Here is a 24126-nt window from a genome sequence, read left to right as displayed (position 1 = left end):
CCCTTTTCCAAAAAGAATTCGTCAAGGACTAACCGACTGAATTATTTTTGTGTCTCTCTTCTCCCTTTTCCAGAAGAACAAAGGACTAACCGCCTGAATTCTTTTGTGTTTCCCTTCTCCCTTGTCAAAGAATTCAAAATGACACAGTCTGAGAATTCTTTTGATTCTTCCATTTCCCTTATACAAAAGATTTCAAAGGACTAACCGCCTGAGAATTCTTTTGTATCCCCATTCACAATGTTTCAAAGGTTTAATCGCCTGAGATCTTTGTCTTAACACATTGGAGGGTACATCCTTTGTGGTACAAGTAGAGGGTACATCTACTTGGGTTTGATTGAGAACAAGAGAGGGTACATCTCTTGTGGATTAGTTCTAGTGGAGGGTACATCCACTAGGTTCAAAGAGAACAAGGGATGGTACATCCCTTGTGGATCTTTTCTTGTAAAAGGATTTTTACAAGGTTGGAAAAGAAATCTCAAGGACCGCAGGTCGCTTAGGGACTGGATGTAGGCACGGGTTGTTGCCAAACCTGTATAAAAACTTTTGTGTGTTTGTCTCCTTCTTCCCTACTCTTTTAATTTCTGCTGTGCATTTTAATTTCCGCTTTTACTTTTGGTCAAGTTTCTCTTCTACTCTTTATTCACTGAACAACATAGTAAAAGCCTTAGAAGAGTAAATTTTTAATTAGTAAGGGTTTAGGAATAATTAATTCAACCCCCCCTTCTTAATTATTCTGAGGCCACTTGATCCAACACATCCCTTGTGGATCTTTCGCCTGTAAAGGATTTTACAAGGTTGAAAGAAATCTCAAGAACCGTTGGTTGTTTGAGGACTGGATGTAGGCACGGGTTGTTGCCGAACGAGTATAAAATTCTTGTGTTTGTCTTCTTCTTCCCTACACTCTTTAATTTCCGTTGTGTACTTTTAATTGCCGCTTTTACTTTTGGTTAAGTTATTGTTTCTGTTCTTTACTTTCTTAACTTAGTAGTAAAATCCTAGTTGAATCTAGTAATATTAAGAAGGATAAGTTTTTAATTAGTCAAGTCACATCAATAATTAATTTTACCCCCATTTCTTAATTATTTCAAGGCCACTTGATCCAACAAGTGGTATCGGAGTAGGTATCTTGAGAAAAGTTTCACAATTTCAAGATTCATGGCCTCCTCAAATTCTCTGTTTCCTGAAGGAAACTCCATCCATAGGCCACCTATCTTTAATGGTGAGAGTTACCACTATTGGAAAACCGGAACGCAAATCCTTATTAAAGCCATAGATTTAAATATTTGGGAAGCAATAAAAAATAGGATCTTACATACCCACCATAGTAGATGCAAGCACTAGGACAACAACACAAAAACCTAGAGATAAGTGGACTGAAGAAGATAGAAGAAAAATCCAATATAATCTTAAAGCCAAAAACATTATCACTTCTGCCCTAGGAATTAATGAATATTTTAGAGTGTCAAACTGTTCAAATGCAAAGGAGATGTGGGATACTCTCCAACTTACACATGAAGGCACCACTAATGTGAAAAGATCTAGAGTCAATACCCTTACACATGAATATGAATTATTTAGGATGAACCCTAATGAGGACATCCAAAGTATGCAGAAAAGATTTACACACATAATCAATCATCTTGCCTCCTTAGGAAAAACCTTTCCAAATGAAGATTTAATCAATAAAGTTTTAAGATGCTTAAGTAGGGAATGGCAGCCCAAGGTAATTGCCATTTCTGAAAGAAAAGATCTTTCCTCTATGTCTCTTGCCATTCTTTTTGGAAAATTGCAGGAACATGAAATGGAACTTCCACGTCTCAACCAAAATGAAGAGACCGACAAAAGATAAAGAAGCATAGCACTCAAAGCCTCCTCCTCAATGCTAGAAGAAGAAGAAGAAGAAGAAGAAGAATATGATGATGAAGAGGACTTCTCACTCTTTGTGAAGAAGTTTCATAAATTCGTCAAAAATAGAAGAATGGAGAGAAGCCATAACTTCAACAATAGGAAGAGATCCCAAGAAGTTTCTCCTACTCTTAAATGATATAAGTGTAATCAACCCGGTCACATAAAGGCAAATTGTCCCTCAAATGAATCATGGTCCGAGAAGAATGAGAAGAAAAGCTATAAAGAAAGAAGATCCAAGAAGGCGTATATTGCTTGGTATGACAATTACTCATCCGATGGTTCGGAGAAGGAGATCAACCTTCTATCCAAGGACTATGAAAGTGATGAGAACATCTCTCAAGAAGTTTAAGTAAGAAAAACAAAAGTCTGACTTCCATCTTTAAAGATCTAAGCACTTGAATCATGAAAAAGGTAACATCAAAACCATTAACTTTTAAATTAAGTTGGTTGAAATTTCTCTTTTATTTAACTTGTTTATATGATGACTAAATTTTTTTTTATTTGTTTGTCTTGATTGATTGCTATAATGAGTTTGTGCTCATATGTTTTGTAGAGTTATCTTCCTTTCTCAAAATATGAAGCTTATCATAAATCTAAATGGTTGGTGATGCCATGATCTATATCTTTCTATTGTTGTATGATTACTTGTATGATATGTTTAGAAGTATTTTATTGATTGCTCATGTTTTTCAAAACTATTATATTATATAAAATCATTTTTATATATTAAAACTTTCTATGTTCATCTTGGTAAGTGTTGATTTCTTCATTGTTGTTTTAGAAGAAGTGCCTGGTAATCGATTACCTTTTCATGTAATTGATTACAGGCAGTTAGGCTAAGTGTAATTGATTACAACATTCCTGTAATCGATTATAGAGCGTCTATGTCTATAAATTCGAAATTTCAGAAACCTCGAGAATGCGATTTCTGCAGAACTCGAACCCAAAATCCCTAAATCTTCAAAACTTGATTTCTCCCTCAATTCTCAACCAAATCACATCCCACAAAGCCCAAAATTCATCTTTTTTCATCCTTTTTCATTTCAATCGATTGAAATTTTGAATAAGTCTCTCAAATGGCAGAACCATCGAAGAAGAAAAAGGGGATTGCGACTTCATTCGCAGTCACTAGAACACGAAGCCACGGAACATCCAAGGCGCAAACATCTCAATATCCCAAGCCTCTTGGAGTCTTCTATCCAATACCCTTGGGGGGTAGGATTGCATCATCCCCTCCACCTTGGAAAGGATTTGACCTCAAATCCCGAGGTTCTTCATACTCTAGGCTCTTTCCCTCGACACCTATAAAAAAAACATATGTATTAGTGGTGTTGGGTATGTTAGAGTAGGGTAAGGTCTGAAAACCCCTTTCATGGACATCTTCCCATGAGGGAACATGGTTCCTCACCAACTCAATGAGTGGTGCTACAAGTATAGAAAAATATGGGACAAACCTTTTGTAAAAGTTTGTTAAGTCATGGAAGCCCCAGATTTCCCTTATACTTGGCGGAGGGGGCCAATCAGGAATGACCTTTATTCTCTTAGGGTCCGTGGGAACCCCTTGATCACTATTTAAAAAATTAAGAAAAGTAATGCAATAAAGCGTACCTTTTTCTGTATTTTTATGTTGATTATTCCTACAAAAAAATACGACAAACCTAAGGTGTCCCATATGAGCACCTAAGTTTGTATTAAAACCAAAAATAAGAACAAACCTACCTAATGAGTCCCTATGTACATCAATCATGAAGATGTTGGGTGCACGAGTGATTTTACAAAAGAGTGTTGCACCACCCAAAACATTCATCACACCACCTATTGTAGGGATTTGGTGCCTAATAATACCTATTTTGGGCACCAACAAAGCACAAGGATTTAATCTCTTGCGAACCAAACCATCATCCAACAACTCCTTTACTTGAGGAATAAACTCAAGCCTAAGAGATGTGGCAATGCTAACAAGTGTCTTTTTACAAAAGAGAAAATGTGGAGGTTGTCTAGGAAGGGAAATTTCTTTAATATTTGTCTTTATTTCAAAATGTCTTTCCTTCTTAGCTAACCTCTTGGAGGAGACACTTACCTCCTTACACTCCTCCTTAACCATTAAAGGTTGTCCTTCTTCTTGGGGATAGATTTCTTCACTAGATTTTCCCCCCTTTGCTTCTTCACTTTCACTAGAGGAAGGTGAAGTAGTAGCCTCATCTTGGCTACTATAAATGTCTTGGCCCCTCATAATCATGGTTTTCTTGGTGGGGCATTGAGAAGTAATGTGTCCTCTTCCAAGACATTTAAAGCACTTCATGGAGCTAGTCTTCTCTTGTATACTAGCCTTAAGGGGTTGCTTTTCTATTGTCTTCCCCTTATCATCTTTGGGCTTAGAAGGTCTCACCCCTAAGATTCCTTGACCTTGGTCTTTCTTTGGATAAGAGTGAGAGCCATAAGATTTTGAAGTAGACTTCCTTTTAAGTTGTTGCTCTACCCTTATTTCCCAATCTAAATTAGCCTCTACATTGTCCTTCCCATGGAAGTATGAGAGTTTAATGTTAACCTCTTGAGGCTTTCTTCCATTTTCTCTCCTATGGGAGTGAGGTCTAAGATGTGACCTATGCCTTCCTTCATAATAGTCACGAAGTTCTTCACTTAGGCTCTTGCAAGAGTTATGACTACTATAGGAGACATGTTTTTCTCTTTTCATTTCTTTCATTATTTTTCTTCTTTCTTCCTCTCTTATTTTCTTTCTTTCATCTTGACTTATTTCTTCCACTCCTTTTTTACCTTTTTCTTTTCTCTCTTGTTTTTCTTTCCACAACTTAAGGGATCTCAACTCATCTAATATCTTATACAAGGGGTCCTTAGGAGTAGAACCCTCACCATTAACACTAGATGAAGAATGAAGACTCATGTTGGTTCCTAAGTTATGGTTCTTTCTTGTTGGGGGTTTGAAAACAAAAGGTAAAAGAAACTATGGTTGAAACTAGCCAAAATAAACACTAAAAGAGGTGTGAAAGATAAGGTAAAAACTAATTGGTAAAAGGCAAGCTATCTAGGTGGTTTGACAATGGAGGGTAAAAGAAATAAGCTATGAAAGTAAGCAAGAAATTAAAGTGCAAGAAAGGCAAACTAGGCGGATCCTAAGAGTGTTTGGATGACCTCATTTAAGGTTCCCAACAAAACACTCACTATCCTGAGGGAAAATTGCCTAAAATTATTACACACAAATGGAAGTAGGGTGACCTAGCGGAGGCTCCCAACTTACTTCCAATGAAAGGCCTTTTTGTTACAAAATTTGAAAGCAAAGCAAATTGCCAATTACAAAATTACAAAGAAAAAAAAAGTCCTCAATTGTGGTGGCTATTCTCTCTTTAGTGTTTCACTCAATTTGGAGTGCTTCTTAGTCCAATAGCTCTTAAGGTGGTTGGCCCCTTTCTTCTTGACTCAAATTCTTCAAGATATGACACCAATCCTCCTTTCCAATTCCCTATATGGCAACTCACAAGCAAGGAAACAAAGAGACAAGCAATAACCAAAGACCAAAAAAATAAAATGAAATGAAAGCTAAATCAATAGAGTTTTAACAAGACAAATTTCCAAGGATTATTCAACAATTAAAGCAATGAAAAGCACAAAAAACCAAGCTAGGACTCAAAGAGAAACCTAGAATGGCTCTAGAGTAGAGTAGAAAAACTCTAAAAAAAAAGACTCAAGAAACCTCTAGTTTTGGCACTTGTTTTCACAATAATTTTCAATTGAAATTTCAGAACTAGGATTGGTATAAAATAGGCACCAATTATAGAACAAATTTTGAGCCAAAACAACAAGCACACTTTCCTTTCACTTTTCCTTTTTTTTTCCTGGACACTGATTTTTCTGCCAACTTGTGAGATTTTTCTTATTTTTTCCTTTAATCCAAATCGCTTGGTTCTTTTCTTATAATTTTGGTCCAGATGTCTAGAAAATTCAGTAAAAGTTTCAACTCAAAAAACGTAGTGACCAATTTCCCAGTAATTTATACAAGTTCGTATGTTCAAGCTGCCAGCACCAGCGATTTTAGCCTAGAAATCAAGAGTAGTGTTTATGTTGTTTAAGGCTTGGATAGTTACAATTTGTGTTTTCTTATGCTCAATTATCTTGAATAACACAATTAAAGAGATCTTAAGACTTATTTTGATTCACAAATCCAGCCACAACTCAGCACCACAACTCAACTTCATCATAGGCATCATGTAGGAAACTTAGAAAGCAAAAAAAAAAAGTTCAAGAACAAGACTACTTCTAGGAATTGATTTAGAACATGTTATGAACTAAATAACATGCATGAATTAGACTCAAAATTCAAAAGATAGGCTAAGAATGACAATAATACATGAACAAATGTATCTAGAATTCAATCAATAAAATAAAATTCAACACAAACTTAGAACATAATGTGACAATTACTATGACTAAACATGACTCTAAGACAACATGGATTAAGTGATTTACACTTAGATTTTTGTGTTTTTTTTTTCTAATCAATATTTTGGAACAAGATTTAGATCTAAAGGTTCAGCACAAGAATATTATGAATGAAAATTGATAGAACCTAAAATCAACACAAAAACAAGATTCAAGAGTAGATCTACAAAATTTGAACCATAGAAATGCAAGAACAAGTGTAGATCTAAGATTTAATCGGTTTTTTTTTTTAATCTACTCTAAAAAGCACCAAACCACAAGACAATGAAGGATATACATGGAGAATAAGATGAAGAACAAGGAATTGAAGAGAATTCACCGAACAAAAAGATAGAGGAAGCAAAAAAACATCACCTAGATGAAGAAGCTCTGATACCACATGATACAAGCTCCATTGGAGCTTGTAGGCCTAGGATCTTCTTCATCAATGGATTCCTTTGCTTCTTGGAAGATGAATGGCAGCGGAATGAAGAAAGGGAGAGAGAGAGGAGACGCCACTTCAAGGAGAAGATGAGTCTAGAAGAAGCTCACCACCATAGGAGGCCATGGATAAGAGCTTGGAGGAAGAAGGAGATGAATGAAGGGAGAGGGAGAGAAGAGCACGAAATTTTGTGCTCAAAAAGAGCTCTGAAATCTGAAGTTAATATTCAAATGATCAAAGTTGAAAAAAATGCACACACATGACCTCTATTTATAGCCTAAGTGTCACACAAAATTGGAGGAAAATTCAAATTTCACTTGAATTTGAAATTGAATTTGTGGAGCCAAACTTTGGAGCCTAAATTTCACTAATTATGATTAGTGAATTTTAGTTATGGTTCATCCCACTAATCCAAGATCAATTCCAAGATTCTCCACTAAGTGTGCTTAGGTGTCATGAGGCATGAAAAGCATGAAGGACATGCACAAAGTGTGACTATATGATGTGGCAATGGGGTGTAGTACGCAAATGCTCACCTCCCCCTCTAAAATTTAATTGGATTGGGCTTCTACCAATTCAATTAAATTTATTTCCAACCACACACATCAAATATCCACTTAGTGCATGTGAAATTACAAAACTACCCCTAATACAAAAACTAGTCTAGGTGCCCTAAAATACAAGGGCTGAAAAATCCTATATTTCTAGGGTACCCTACCTACATTATGGAGCCCTAAATACAAGGCCCAAAAATAATGAAACCTTAATCTAATATTTACAAAGATAAGTGGGCTCGTACTTAGCCCATGGGCCCGAAATCTACCCTAAGGCTCATAAGAACCCTAGGGCCTTCTCTTGCATCTCTGGCCCAATCTACTTGGAGTTTTCTATCCAATGCCCTTGCGGGGTAGGATTGCATCAATTCCTCCCTCCATATCATCTCCTACGTTGTTTTCCTCGAAAGAACAACGTATCCGATGCAATTCTCTTTTCTCTTCTTGTTCCATTATCAACCCTAAGTTCATAGACTTAGCTTTGTTTGATGATGAAGTGTTTAATTGCCTTCAAGCATTTCAAAATTTTGTTTTAATTCAGTTTATCTCCATGAAACTTCCTTTATACCCTAAATTGGATAAAGCTTTTTATTCAAACTTGGAAATTCAAGAAGATTCCTTGATTTCTGAAGTTTATGGGATTAAGATGGTCATAAACCGGTCCCTTTTTTTTATCTCACTTAATTATCAAGTGACGGTGTACCATTTGAGGGTACACTTGATGATAAGTTGAAGTTTGATTTCTCTGTGTCTGATGCCCGCCAGAAGGTTTGCACCAACCAAGCGGATATGACCGGAAGGCTTCTTGCCGGTTCATTGGCATTCGAATGCCGCATTATGCACTACTTGATTGTGTGCATTCTACTCCCTAAATCTTCCAACCTTGCACAGGTGTCTAAGGAAGATTTGATAATCATGTGGGTTTTCTTAATCGTTCATCAAATCAACTGGGCCCATCTTGTGAGATATCGCATGCATAAGGCATTGCGATCAAATGCTCCTCTTCCATATCCTCATTTGATCACTTTGTTTCTACAACATTTTAATGTCCCTCTTGACTCTGAGCCCTTTGTCAACGTCAAGAGATCCTTCTCTATCGGTGCAAATGTAGTCTCTTCCTTCGGTTACCGCAAAGAGAGGGATGACTCTTGGGTAAAGAAGGATGCTCCAGTACAGGCCGCTGAAGACCGTTCTCCATCACCATATTCTTAGAGAGATGACTCTTCATCTCTTATGCACAACATTCTTGAAAGGTTTGATGGACTTCAAACCTATGTTGGTGAGAGGTTTGATGCTTTGGAACAACAAGTGGACATGCGATTTGACAAAATGGACTCAAGGATTGCAAAGGTTGAAGAAGATGTCACCATCATTCGTGATTGCCTTGATTTACCTCCACCACCATCAGTTTAGACATTATTATTATTAGTATTTTGATTTCTAGCCGTGTATTTGGCTATATTATTATGACATTTGAACACTTAGTATTTCTCTTAATATTTGCTTAGTATGACTGAATATTTATGGGTTGTGATATATGACTATGTGGTTTGCATTTCAATATGATTTTATTCATGTTTTGCTTTATGTATGTATGTTTTAGAATCTTTTATGTTTGTTTTACAAATTATGCTTTGTGTATGATTAAATTTTTCATGTTTTACGCACTTTGGCCTTTTTGATGTTGCCAAAGGGAGAGAGAAAAATGGGTATTTTAGAAATCAAGATATTATATTTTCAAAGCTTTAAAATTAAGCATAAATTCAAAAAGAAAGGGGGAGAAAGAGATGAGTGAATGGTAGAACAAAACTTGTATGTATTCTCTTGATTTCAGGATTGTCATAATCAAAAAGGGGGAGATTGTGGAAGCAATGCTTTCCAGGATTATTTTGATGATGCCAAAGAATCAAGAATTAAGCAAGTCCCAAAGAATCAGGAGTCAAAAAGCTTCAAGAATCAAGTTTCAAAGAATCAAGATTCAAGAATAATCAAGTTTCAAGATTTAATCAAATTTCAAGAATCAAGATTCAAGAATAATCAAGATCAAGATTCAAGAATCAAGAGAAGACTCAATCAAGATAAGTACTAAAAAAGTTTTTCAAAACATTGAGTAGCACAAGAATTTTTCACAAAATCATTTACCAAAGAGTTTTACTCTCTGGTAATCGATTACCTGAAGGTAGTAATCGATTACCAGTAGCCAGCATTGTTTTCAAAATTGATTTACAAAGCTGTAATCGATTACCATAATCATGTAATCAATTACCAATGTTTTAAAACGTTAGATTTCAAATTTCAAGAGTCATAACTAGTGATAAAATATTTTTTAAATCATTTTAAACTTGTGTAATCGATTACACAATACTTGTAATCGATTATCAAAGTTTCTAAACATTTTGATTTTCAAAATTTAAAATGAAGAGTCACATCTATTGATGTGTAATCAATTACACCTTGATGGTAATCGATTACCAGTGACTGATTTCGAAAAATAAATTTTCAAAAGTCACAATTCTTAAACTGACTTGTTTCTGAAGATTTTTTCAAAAGTCACAACTTTTTAAGTGACTAGTTTTCAAAAGAGTCACAATTTTTAAAAGGTGACTAGCTTTAAAGAAATTGCCAAGAGTCACAAACTTTAACTTGAGTCACCAAATGATTATAAATATGTGACCATGGCATGAATTTTATAACAAGTTTACATAGAAATTTCTGATTCATTTCTCAACTTCTTTCTAAGAGTTTTTGTTCAATACTTTCTCTTCCAAGAAAAGTTCATTGTTCAAAAACTTGTGCTACTCTTTTTTTTCATTCTATTCTCCCTTTGCCAAAAGAATAGAAGGACTAACCGCCTGAATTCTTTTGTGTCTCCCTTCTCTCTTTCCAAAAGATTCAAAGGACTAACCGCCCGAGAATTCTTTTGATTCTTCCCTTCCCCTTTAACAAAAGATTTCAAAGGACTAACCGCCTGAGATATCTTTTGTTTCCCCTTACAAAGATTCGAAGGACTAACCGCCTGAGAATCCTTTGTCTTAACACATTGGAGGATACACCCTTTGTGGTACAAGTAGAGGGTACATCTACTTGGGTTGTTGTACTGAGAACAAGTGAGGGTACATCTCTTGTGGATCAGTTCAAGTGGAGGTACATCCACTTGGTTGTTCAAAGAGAACAAGGGAGGGGTACATCCCTTGTGGATCTTTGGCTTGTACAGGATTTTACAAGGTTGAAAGAAATCTCAAGAACCGTTGGTTGCTTGAGGACTGGATGTAGGCACGGGTTGTTGTCGAACCAGTATAAAATTCTTGTGTTTGTCTTCTTCTTCCTTACACTCTTTAATATCCACTGTGTACTTTTAATTGCCGTGGTTAAGTTATTGTTTCTGTTCTTTACTTTCTTAACTTAGTAGTAAAATCCTAGTTGAATCTAGTAACATTAAGAAGGATAAGTTTTTAATTAGTCAAGTCACATCAATAATTAATTCAACCCCCCTTTCTTAATTATTTCGAGGCCACTTGATCCAACAAAGATGAGGTTACTACTTCACCTTCCTCTAGTGAAAGTAAAGAAGCAAAATGGGAAGAATCTAGTGAAGAAATCTACCCTCATGAAGAAGAGGACCTTTTAATGGTCAGAAGGCTTCTAGGAGGCCAATCTTGTGACTTCACCCAATCTCAAAGAGAGAATATTTTTCACACAAGGTGTAAAAAGTTTATAACACATGCTCTCTCATTGTAGATAGTGGTTCATGTTGCAATTGTTGCAGCACAATATTAGTCTCTAAGTTTAGCCTTGCTACCACTCCATATCCAAAGCCTTACAAACTTCAATGGCTCAATGAGAAAGGGGAGATGATAGTCAATCAAAAAGTTAAAGTGCCCTTCTCCATTGGAACATATAAGGATGAAGTGATTTATGATGTAGTTCCTATGAAGGCAGGACACCTTCTCTTAGGTAGGCCATGGCAATATGATAGGAAAATCATCTATAATGGCCTAACTAATGAGATAACCCTTACCCACCTTGGAACAAATTTTATGTTGCATCCTCAAACACCTTCACGGGTGGCCAAAGATCAACTAACTATGAAAGATAAGAGGGGTTTTCATGGATGGCCAAAGTTTGTGTCCCATATTTTTCTATACTTGTAACACCACTCACTGAGTTGGTGAGTGATCGAGGCCGTACCCGAATCAAATAAATATTAAAATGTAGTAACTAGGAAGTGATCCTAGGTTGTTTCCCAATGAGCAATGATACACCAAATGTTCATAACAGATAGTAGGAAATAGGAACAAATTGGGCGGGGGGGGGGGGGGGGGGTTGTTTGCTTTTGTAAATTAAACAGCGAGTAAAATTGAATTAGAAATTATCATAATTAAAATACGTTGCTTCCCCTTGATTCACAAGCAAGTCTCTTATCCTGGGTTGCGAGAATTTATCCTTTATCAGTTCAACCACTTAATCCGTCCCTAAATTAAATTACTAACCGAAATTTAACATAAAACATTCATTATGTGATTAAGCATCACACACACCTATTACTCATAAACAATCATTAAGCATGAACGTAAATTAAGCGCAGAAACAATTAATCAAGCACTAAGCATGCATGAATTAATAGCAACAAATTCAGAGTAATTAGTGAAGAGGAAAAACTTAATAGAATTTAACAGTAATAATAGAACCTCAAAGAGAACTGTGCTTGATCCTCAAGAGAAAACAACGCTGCGGACTTAGCCTTCCATTAATCAAATAGAGAACAAAATTTTATTGATAAAACTAAAAGTCCGAACTGGAATTGTAAAAAACGAAAATAAAAGAGAAAGAGAAGAGAGACTAAAACTAAAAATGAAAAATAGAAGAGAGAGAGAGGAGAGAGATAGAGCCTAAACTAGAACTTTGGTGCTGTTATATAGTTTTCCAGCCCCAAAGCTTACAAATTTGTTTTAAATCCAAGCCCATAAATAAAATAAAATCAAATCTAGATAAGATAAGATAAGATCTAGATGAAATAATATCTAGATGAGATCAAATCTAAATAATATCTAGATAAGATAAGATAAGATAAGATCTAATTTTGTAGAATAAAATAGTCTGCCCTCTTCAAGTCCAAGCCCAATTTTGGATTCAAGCCCAATGCTTCATTAATTCCTAAAATTAGATTTAAAACATCAAATTAGTTGAATGGGCCTAGATAATAAAACTGCCTAATTAATTTGACAATTAAGACTAATCAGTACTTAAAATGATGCAAAAAGGGTTAAGAAATAGGAGAAAATAATGACACATCAGTGAGGAACCATGTTCCCTCATGGGAAGATGCCCAGGAAAGGGGTTTTCAGACCTTACCCTACTCTAACATACCAAACACCACTAATATATATGTTTTTATTCTTTTTAGAGGTGTTGAGGGAAGAAGCCCAGAGAATCAAGAACCTCTGGATTTGAGGTCAAATCCTTTTCAAGGGGGAGATAATGATGTGTAGAAGCAAAGCTTCCAAGATTATTTTGATGATGCCAAAGATTTTTCAAACAAGATTAAAGAAATCAAGAAGATTCAAGTGAAGATTCAAGAGAAGACTCAAGATATGCAAGAACCTCAAGAAAAGCATCAAGATAAGTATAAAAGAATTTTTCAAAGAAAAGATTGAATAACACAATTTTTCCAAAAGAATTTTTCAAAGAAAAATCTTTTACCAGAGTTTTTACTCTCTGGTAATCGATTACCATAAGGTAGTAATCGATTTCCAGAAGCCCAAAACAATTTTATAATTGTTTTACAAAGTAGTAATCGATTACCATGGACATGTAATCGATTACCAATGTTTTTGAACGTTGAATTTCAAATCTCAAGAGTCACAACTTGTGACAAAATATTTTCAAAATAGTGTAATCGATTACCAATGGTTTTTGAACGTTGGATTTCAAACCTCAACATGAAGAGTCACAACTTTTGATAAAATAAACTGTGTAATCGATTAACACCATTATGGTAATTGATTACCAATGATTGGCCATGAAAAATTGCCAAAAGTCACAACTTTTAAAGTGACTGGTTTTGAAAAATTGCTAAGAGTCACAACTTTTAAAGTGACTGGTTTTTGAAGAAATTTCCAAGAGTCACAACTTTTTTAAAGTGACTGGTTTTGAAGAAATTGTCAAAAGTCACAACTTTTAACATGGTTTCTTCATGAGCCATCAAATGACTATAAATATGTGACCATGACACGAATTTCAAAATGCTTATTCTTAACATCTTTCTAAGAGTTTTTGTTCAACACTTGCTTTGTCAAGAAAAGTTCATTGGGCAAAAACTTATGCTATTCTATTTTTCTTCCTCTCCTCCATTCTTGCAAGAAGTGGGAATAACTTCCTGGATGTAATCATTGAACACAAAGGAGGGAAGTCCTTACAAGGATAGTGGAAATCTCAAGCGGGTTGCTTGGAGATTGGACGTAGGCACGGGTTGTGGTCGAACTAGTATAAATCCGATTTTTCATTCTCTCTTTCCTTAATCTCTTTTACTTTTTGTTGTGTTCATATTTCTTTTAAGTTTACTTCCCCTTATTTGTTATTCGAGTAACTTACAATTAAAGAAATACTTGAATCTAGGGAATATCTAAGAAAGGGAAATTTTCAATTAGGAATAGTCAACAGAATCTTAATTCAACCCCCCCTTCTTAAAATTTCTGAGGCCACTTGTCCAACATGATCCAATCCTACCCCTCAAGGGCATTGGATAGCAGTCTCCAGGAAGATCGGGCCAGAGATGCAAGAGAAGACCCTAGGGTTCCCATGAGTCTTAGGGTAGATTTTGGGCCCATAGGCTAAGTATGAGCCAACTAATCTTTTAGCATATTACATTAAGGTTTCATTATTTTTGGGCCTTGTATTTAGGGCTCCATAGTGTAGGAAGGGTACCTTAGTAATGTATGATTTTTCAACCCTTTTATTTTAGGGCACCTAGACTAGTTTTTGTATTAGGAGTATTTTTTTAATTTCACATGCATTAAGTGCACTATTTGATATGAGTGTTAGGAGATAAATTTAATTGAATTTGGAGAAGCTTAATCTAATTAAATTTTGGACCATCTTAATGGGGAGGTGAGCATTTGCTTGCTATACCCCATTGCCACATCATATAGTCACACTTTGTGCATGTCCTTCATACTTTACATGCTTCATGACACCTAAGCACACTTAGGGGAGAATCTTGGACTTGATCTTGGATTAGTGGGCTGAAACTTAGCTAAAAATTAACTAATCATAATAAGTGAAATTTTGGCTCCAAATTTGGCTCCACCAATTCAAATTCAAGTGAAATTTGAATAGAAATTCAAATTTCCCTCCAATTTTGTGTGACACTTGTGCTATAAATAGAGGCCTTGTGTGTGCATTTTTTCAACTTTGATCATTTGAGAATTACACTTCAAAGTTCAGACCTCATTTGAGGCATAAAATTTCGTGCTCCTTCTCCTTCCACTCATCTTCTCCTACCTTCAAGCTCTTATCCATGGTTTCATATGGTCGTGAGCTTGTTCTTGAGTCATCTTCTCCTTGAAGTGGTGTCTCCAATCATCTTTCTTCCTTCTCCCTTCTGCTGCCATTGATCTTCAAGAAGCAAAGGACTCCATTAATGAAGAAGATCCAAGGCCTACAAGCTCCACATGGAGCTACATCAGTCACTATCTCCATATGAGCAATTGCTACTTCACACTAACTCCTAACAAACCTTGCATTTTTTTTTGGAATATACTTTCCAAATACTTGGTTTCCTAAGACTTCTCTTGATGCCCATACTTTGAATAATCAACACTATTGGCTTGTTTATGTATCAATTAGTTTTCGTTGGCTAATTTTATACTTAATATATTCCATATACCTTAACATGGTTAACCTCCCCTTCCTAAAAAAATAAAAATAGAAATAACCAAAGTAAACAGCCAAAAGAAAGAGGAAATCCAAACTTATACTGAATAGAAACATTAAATTTTTATGCTCTTTCTTCATGGTAACATTTATTTGAATGGAGTATGACCTCACATGCATACAAAGTTCTAGCTTGTGATTGCTCACCCTTTCCAAGCAAAAAAACATGTTTTGAGATTGAATTCTTGACATTAGGCAGGAAAGTGAAGAACATGTTCTATTATAGGTTTTCTTTTTTCTAATTTATCATTTGGTATTTGTTGTATATTATGTATTTGGTGCTAATATAGATTTAACTTCAATTTTGATCCAATTATGACTTCTTTTGGCCTTCCATTGCAATTCATGTTTTTTTTTCCACTTTAAAATGTGTGGATGACATAGAGAATGCACATCTGTGGACAAGAAGTTCCCATTGAGACATACTTCTTGCTTATTGAAGTACATAATGGATTTACTATATATTATTGAAGGAAAATGTGAATTTAAAGAAGTATAAGGAGAAGTCGCTCAAAGAGACAACACTTTTGATGCAATTGAGAAGGAATAACTTCTTTTAGAATCTAACAAGCAAGATGCAATTATATTGTCATGCACCAGTTAAGAAGTCCATCGATAGACTGAGATCTACCTTGTCATTAATGTCAAAGTCAATTCAATTGCAAAAACTAGTGTATTTTCTTATGATATTGGTGATGAGCTAAACAAAAAAAGACAAATGGATAGAAATGGAAAGTGAGTGGATTTTTCTTAGAAATCGATGAACTAAGTTGATCTCGAGTCTAACACCCAACGAGTGGAGAGGGTTGATACATTAGGTGATATACTTATTTCACGATAATATTGATATTAACCTAATTGACACTTTTTTTATTTGGTTAAATAGAGGTCTATACTAAGTATGTAGCAAGAGGTTGCAATTGATGTTGCATCCAAAGGTTTGGATTTTCCTACTATTTAGCATGTCATTTGTGACACCCTCTACCCTGACATACATATAAATAAGAAAAACATATAAAAATATGGAATTTAATTAAATCAATTTTATTCAAATCACGTAAATAAATCCTTGTGTGTAAAAGGATCACATTCACTTCATTGTTACCAAATAAAACTTATTAGAAATATCTCTGGCTCAAAGCAAGGTTGTCCAAGTTTACAAAAGGAAACAAGTTAAGCAGCGGAATAAAATAACATGTTCAAAACATCATGCAATTGAAATAGAAACCCATGCCCCAATGTCACATCCTATCAAAACATTGTGTCCTGTGTCCTCTAGTGTGAGGTTCTTTAAAATCATCCACTTAGTCATCTGCTCCCATGAATACAAGGTTTGAGATCATCACAGGATTCAAACATAAACAACACATAGGGAGTGAGTTATCACATTTCTAAATAAAATACGGACAAACAAATACATAAGCAAAATACATTATAGAAATATTGATCACATAGCTCAACTTAATACAATCCATGTCACTTCACCACTTTATCCTTAAAAATTCATTTTTCAATCATCAATCATATTACACATGAATCACACACTAGACTCAAGATGTAACAACACTCACCAATCTCAAATAAACAATTCACAGGCGTTACGCAACAATTTTACCAAGACCCAAGCCTATATGCAATGTAGTACCATGTCAGTGAAAAACAACACTAGGACGCTTAGGAGTACATAACAAGACACACCACACAATGGGTATGTCAGGTCACTCACTAAGTAAAATCATAAGGTGACCAGTCAAGTCACTATGTTTTGCAAGATTGCTCCAATCATATGGGATCAACATAGACTTAAAGGAGCACTCAAACCTAGTGTATTTACCCCCAATGCCTAGACTACGAAGAATCTATTAGGGTATCACCTTTCTGATTCAGGTCCAACCCCTAAAACAACAAACATGTTTAAAACGTTGCGCTATAATTTAACACTTCAGGTTCCTAACTTGAAACCCTACACTTTCCTTTTAACAACTCACGCATAAACACTTTTCTCAAGGTAAAGATTAGTCGGATTATTGTATAATTCACAACTAACACACACAAGTAATATCACATCAAGTATTAACCACACACTTATTTACAACTATATCCCACATCCATAATTTAACATCCCACAATGTCACAATCCAACATCACATGTTCACGTGTATCCCACAGATTAACACATGCTCAACTTGCCACTTATACTCAATCTCAATCACAATTTCATAATCCCAAAATGACATGTCACTAAGCCTCATGTTTATTTATACATCTTCATAACATTCGTAACAATATTCATAAGTTACAATATACATATGTACATCAAATCTAACCATAATATTCTCAAACTCCAACACTTGAATAATTTTCGGAATCATACTATAGCAACACTACAATATTATTTACATCAAATATTAATGTATATAGATATATAGCTAAAGCTATATATATAAAACTAGCACACATCAATACTGGATCATGAATTTCAAAGTAAGCTTTCAATGCACCAATTCCAAATAATTATATGAACACTTTATCATATATATATATATATATATATATATATATATATATATATATATAGGCACACATGTAACTAACATGAAATAAGGCATAAGAGCAAACAATTCAAGTATATAAAAAGTAGAAAGTAAATCCACTTAACTCAATTATATAAAAAAAATTATCATAAGTAAATATTTATATAATAACTAAAGTGCCATTGAAAATATCTTTCCAAACTAGCATGCATAATATGATATTATTAGCATGAGTTAATCTCAAATATTTTTAAAACATACATGCACACACACACATATACATATATATGTATATATAAATGTAAAAATAAGTACACATAAATTCATATATATTATCTAAGAATACACTGCATAATCTACTAGGAATCTTCAATCAATTTCAATTATAATAGTTTTAAACTATAAAAAAACCCTAAAAGGCAAGAAAATGAGAAAATACAAAATCAATATCTCACTCCCTCTTACTGTAAATCCCTCCTTACTTAATTTCATCAATTTACGCTAATTAGAAAAAAAAAACCCAATTTCTAGGGTTCACACTCAATACAAGAACATATCAATTTCATAATAATTTGCATCGGGACATCAATTGATCCGTCAAACAGAGCAATCTCGTAATTATAATCGTAAAGGAAGAAGTACAATAAACATCTTAAAATAAACTCCAATTTGATCCTCTAATGATCCTTGCACATGTTCATTATAACCCTAATTACGATAAATTCATCCCTTACATCTAAACAGGTTCATGTGTGTAGTCCAGCAACAATAGAAACGTCTCTAGCGATTTCCTAAGATTCCTCAAGCTTTTTTTCTAGTTGGTCTGTTAGGGTTTCTAAGCGTTAGAGAGAATGAAAAGTGATTGGAGTCTCAATTTCCCTCTCTTCGTGCAAGGTGTATTTATCTTTCTAGAGACATTATTTTACAAATCCCAATGGTGAGAATGTGAAAAAATGAGTTCCAAAGGGGTGTACAAATTTAAAGATGATCCAACGGTTAACAAGTCTGAGATCTTAGTTTTACTAGGACAAATTTGAGTGTATGCAGGAAAAAGAGATGATTTTGGGAAAGGAATAAGAAAAAATGAATTTTAGAGGAAGATAGAGGGTAAAGACGTATCGTAAATATAAAACCTAACCTAATATGTATCTATTTATAGCTAGGTACTCTCAGCATATTATTTACCCTATTTTTCTTTATTTTATAAAAAAGAAACTCTATCTTATTATTTATCAAATGAATAAATAAAACATCTTTTGTTTTTATTTTCTAAAAACACATTTATTTTATTTACCTTAAAAATATTATTTTAATTAATAAAACTATTTCTCCTTATTTATTTAATTATAAAAATCTCATTATTTTTCTAAAACACTATTTATTTTTAAATAAAAATCATTTTTAATTTATTTTAAAAAAAGGGATATTACATCATTAACAATCACATGCCTGCTGAGATTGAAAATTATGTCCATCGGATTGGTTAAACTGGCAGATGTGGAAAGGAAGATACAGCAACAACATTTGTAAACAACAATCAAAGTGAGACAACAGTGATTGATTTGAAACACCTCTTGCTGAAGGAAAACAAAGGATCCCGGTGGGTTTGGTCATCGCATCTGGGATTGTTCCAAATTTGAACGTCAGCAGAGCATGGTCACTGCAAATAATAGAAAGAATTACTTTGGCTTTGGAGGTTATTGAGGGGAAATTTGAAAAGCACAGCAGGACCATTCATTTAAATGGAAAACTTGAGCCAGTACTAACTTCTTTGCAATGATTTACAAATTTTTTTTATTTTAGTTTTACTCTTTCCACCACTTGTGATAGACCAAGAACACAGGCAGTTGCTTTGCTTCTATAGGACATTCCTCTTTGCTCTGTTCCTTGCTAGAAGATCTAAGATCACATCTCTGCTAATTGCCTAAAATCTATGCTGGTTTGCCTTTTCCAGAAAGTTAACACACCATTTATGGTCTATTCATGTCATGATAATGTTTTCAAATTTAAATAGTATAAAGCAATAATGATGGCAGTATATGGTTTGTTCATTTTTATACTTTTATTGTTCAAGTTATATTGCAAATAGTGATTCTTTCTCCCAAAGTCCCAATGAATATTATATTAAGAATCCAATGAAGATTGATTGCTGAGATTCTTGGTGTCAATTTTAGGAGAGTTTTCCATGTATATTGTAGCGTGGTTACTAAGGTGTGGAACTGTGGATGAAGACTATAATTCCTAATTGATTGTCATCTATAACATAACAATTCTAAGGGAACTTTGGGGAAAAAAAATCTCTATTTTATAGTTTGAAAAAATATTTTAAGTTAAATTAGAAAATTTGTTCATAAAAATAATAAGTATAATTTTTATTTACCACCATTATAAAGAAATTGAAGATTTATATGTCTATTTACCCATTATTTTTAATATAAAAGAAAATTTGTATTTTCTATTTTCAGTTCATGATTACTATTTTACTTTTAAATTAATTGATGAGTAAATTAAAAAATAAGTATAATTACTACTAACATAAATGTAAAATGTATAGTTAAAAACTAATAAATTGTTGGTCTGAATGATGCTGAATTTGGTATTCTTAAGTATAGTTATTAAGGATATAAATAAAGAAATATAGTTAAAAAAATTATGTATTTTTTGTTTTTATAAAATTGTAGTTTTACTTAAAAATTAAAATTGTACTTATCAATTGAAATTTATATTTTCTATTTTCAGTTCATGATTACAATGCTTACTTTGAATTTAATTGATAAGTAAGTTTAAAAAATAAGTACAATGATTACAAACATAAATGAAAAAAATATAGTTATAAAATTTATGCATTTTCTGTTTTAAATAAAATTTTAATTTATTTAATGAATATGTAGAATGTGTTGGTTTGAGATTATTCTTTGACAAAAAAAGTATTATCTATTTATAGTTTACAAAATGTATTTTAAGTTAAATTAAATGATTTGCTGATAAAATTAATAAGTATAATTTTTATTTTCAATCATTTATTTAGAAATTGAAGATTTATCTGTTTATCTACACATTATTTTTATTTTAATAGAAAATCTATATTTTCTATTTCCAGTTCTTGATTATTATGTTTATTTTTTTATTTTAGTTGATACGTAAATTTAAAAAGAAGAATACAGTTATAACAAACATAAATTAAAAATATAAAGTTAAAAAAATATGCATTTTTTCTTTTTAAAATTATGGTTCTATTTAATAAATATTTTTAAATTTCATTTAATTGATATCTAAGTTTAAAAAATAAGCACGATCGTTATAGGTATAAATGAAAAAAAACCATATAGTTAAATATGCATATGTTGATTTGAGATGATTCTTTGCCAAAAAAAAACTTTCTATTTTTAATTTACATGTGTTTCAAGTTAAATTAAATGAAAAAACTTATTTTTTTATTAAAATTATAGTTCTATTTAATAAATATATATGCGTTGATTTGAAATGATTCTATGGCAAAAAAAATTAAATATTCTCTATTTAAAGTTTATAAAATGTATTTTAAGATTCAGTCCAGAATAAGAAAGTTCATGCTAAGGAAATTTAATGGGTTGTGTAAAAGAGGGAGACACATGTATATAATGAGCTTCTTCAAAGTAATTGACAATGGTGGCATCCCCAAACATGTGTACTTACCAACATTAGTATTTTTTCATGAACAATTGTATGTTATAATTGAAGAGTCAAAAGTATGTCTGAATGTTAATATGTGATGAACATAACAAAAAGTTGTCCAGTACCAAAAATATCATATATAAGAAAGTATTTGACAAAATATAATGTATTTAATTTAATATATGTAATCATGTAGTTTGCATAAAAAGTTCACATGTAAAAAAATTATATATATATATATATATATATATATATATATATATTGATTTATTTGTCTTTTAATTTATAAAATAGAAAAAGTATCCCGGCAACGCTCGGTATGGACACTAGTTTTTGACATTTATTTTGAATCTATGATACTTGTATCCAAATTATTTAAAATTATTCAATTTGGTGTTATATTTTTAAAATGTTTAATTTGGTCTCCAAATTTAATTATAAGAGGTTCAATTTTGTTCTCAAATTTTTTCAAATGAATCAATTTGATCCCTAAATTATTTTAATTGGTTCAATTTGATCCTCAAATTCTTAAAATTTTGGAGATCAAATTGATTTAATTTTAAGAACTTAAGGATCAAATTGAATCTTTTAAAAATTTAAAAATCGAATTAAACTAATTAAAATATTTTGAGACCTAATTGATAATTATGACTTAATATTTTAAAATTATCTATCCAAATACATGGTAAGAGAAATGCATTTGAGACTATAAAGTTGAATGGAAACCAATTGGAGGGACTATTTCTAGTAGGGGTGTGCAAAAATTGGTTCGGACGGTAACCAATCCTAAGTTGAATTGATTTTTTTTCGAACTAGTTCAAGAAAAAATGAGTGCATTATTTTATAAAACCAATTCGGTTAGCCGAATTATTTCTACAAAACCAATTCAATTAACCGAACAAGTTTTTATTTAAATATTTTTTTATTTCAAAAAAATAGTTCAAAAACTGGTTAGAAAACTAGTTCTGCTCTTAGAATAAGTTTAAAACTAATTAAAAACTAGTTCAGTTCATAACCAGTTTTTTAAAACCAGTTCGGTACTGAAGAAGTTTTTAAATTAGTTTGACTATTTGGATATAAAACCGAATCAGTTAAAATAATTTGAAACCAATTCAATTCAATTTTTTTTATCAAACTAAATTTAGCACACCCCTACTTGCAAGAGTCTTTGGTTTGCTGCACAACACTCGAAGTTTTGGACCATGGAAACAATAACATAGAGGATACATTTCCCCGATGACAAGAAACACTACAAGAGTTACAGGTACTCAATTACAATGAAATAAATTTCGTGGTGTCATCACGTGTTTCAGTACCACTACCAAGCATCCATTTCCAAGGTTGTGAATTTTTTATGTTCTCCAATAACACAATTTTAGTGGGGCCTTACCAGTATGATGCATCGAGAACTTTCATACAATGGAATCATCGATATCATTCCACAATCTTTGAGTAAATTGGAATGGTTGAACCTCTCAAGGAACCAGTTGAGTTGATGGGGGAGATTCCCATGGCTTTGACAAATATGAATTTTCTATCTTTCTTGAACCTTTCACAAAACCAGTTTGAGGAAATCATACCTACATGTGGACAGTTTGATACATTTGGAAATTATTCATATGGAGGAAATCCAAAGCTCCACGGGATCCCTTTAAGAAAACTATGCAATAGTAGTGGGATATGCATGTAGGGTGCTATTTGGAATGCTCTTGGGCTGCAACGTATTCTTGACTGGGAAACCCCAATGGCTTACGAGACTTGTTGAAGGTGTTCTTCATGTAAGAGTGAAAAGAACAAACAACAGAATCCATGCAAATCACGGAGGAAGGAATTAGATTAATATGGTTCTTTTTTTATATGTGTGTTTTATTGGAATATCTTTAATCTTTATTCTTTATGCGGAAGCTAAAAATTCATAGGTCTATAATTTAGGACAATTAAACAAAAGTCCTAGGATCTACAACATGTTTGATTATTAACGATTAGATGAAATACCTAGATTTGTAGTTGGTTCTTGATCTAAGCATTTTTTGATATTTGTTGTAAGATCTTTGTGGCTATCCATCACAATTATGAACAATGGCATTATGATTCTTCCTTAATCGGAACCTCTTTATTGCTCAATATGACCTTTGTAACTCTTCATATGGGGAGAAGAGAAACTATTTGTAAAGGCTCGGTATATTGGAAACCATAACCTTCTTATAACATGCTAACCTAATATGATTCTCATTATCCCCTAATGGACCAATATTGAAATATGCTCATTTAAGTCAATATCATCTTATTTAATTGTCCAACAAACTAACTTAATTTGATCACATAAAATAAAACTCACTAATGATAAATAACTAATATAATTGTCTTATAATATTAGCCCACATTAATTATTAGAATAGAAACTTCCAACAATCTTCCACTTGGGTTATATATTGTAACAATTATATAAAAAATCCTTAGGCGCGCATCCATACTCTATTTACCTTTAGACTTTCACCTTAACAACCCGGTTCATCTCATGTATCAATAATGGAATCACTACAGCTTTCATTACTACAACAAATGTGACTAGACCTCAATGACCACCACATCAATACACTCAATGACATAGGTCAATATGGATAAGCAACATGGAAATTACATGCAATGTGATCTCAGTCATGCATAT

This window comes from Glycine soja, chromosome 4 (assembly GCF_004193775.1).
Source record: "Glycine soja cultivar W05 chromosome 4, ASM419377v2, whole genome shotgun sequence".
In the NCBI taxonomy this organism is placed as follows: domain Eukaryota; kingdom Viridiplantae; phylum Streptophyta; class Magnoliopsida; order Fabales; family Fabaceae; genus Glycine; species Glycine soja.
Note: the sequence above shows the minus strand (reverse complement) of the source record.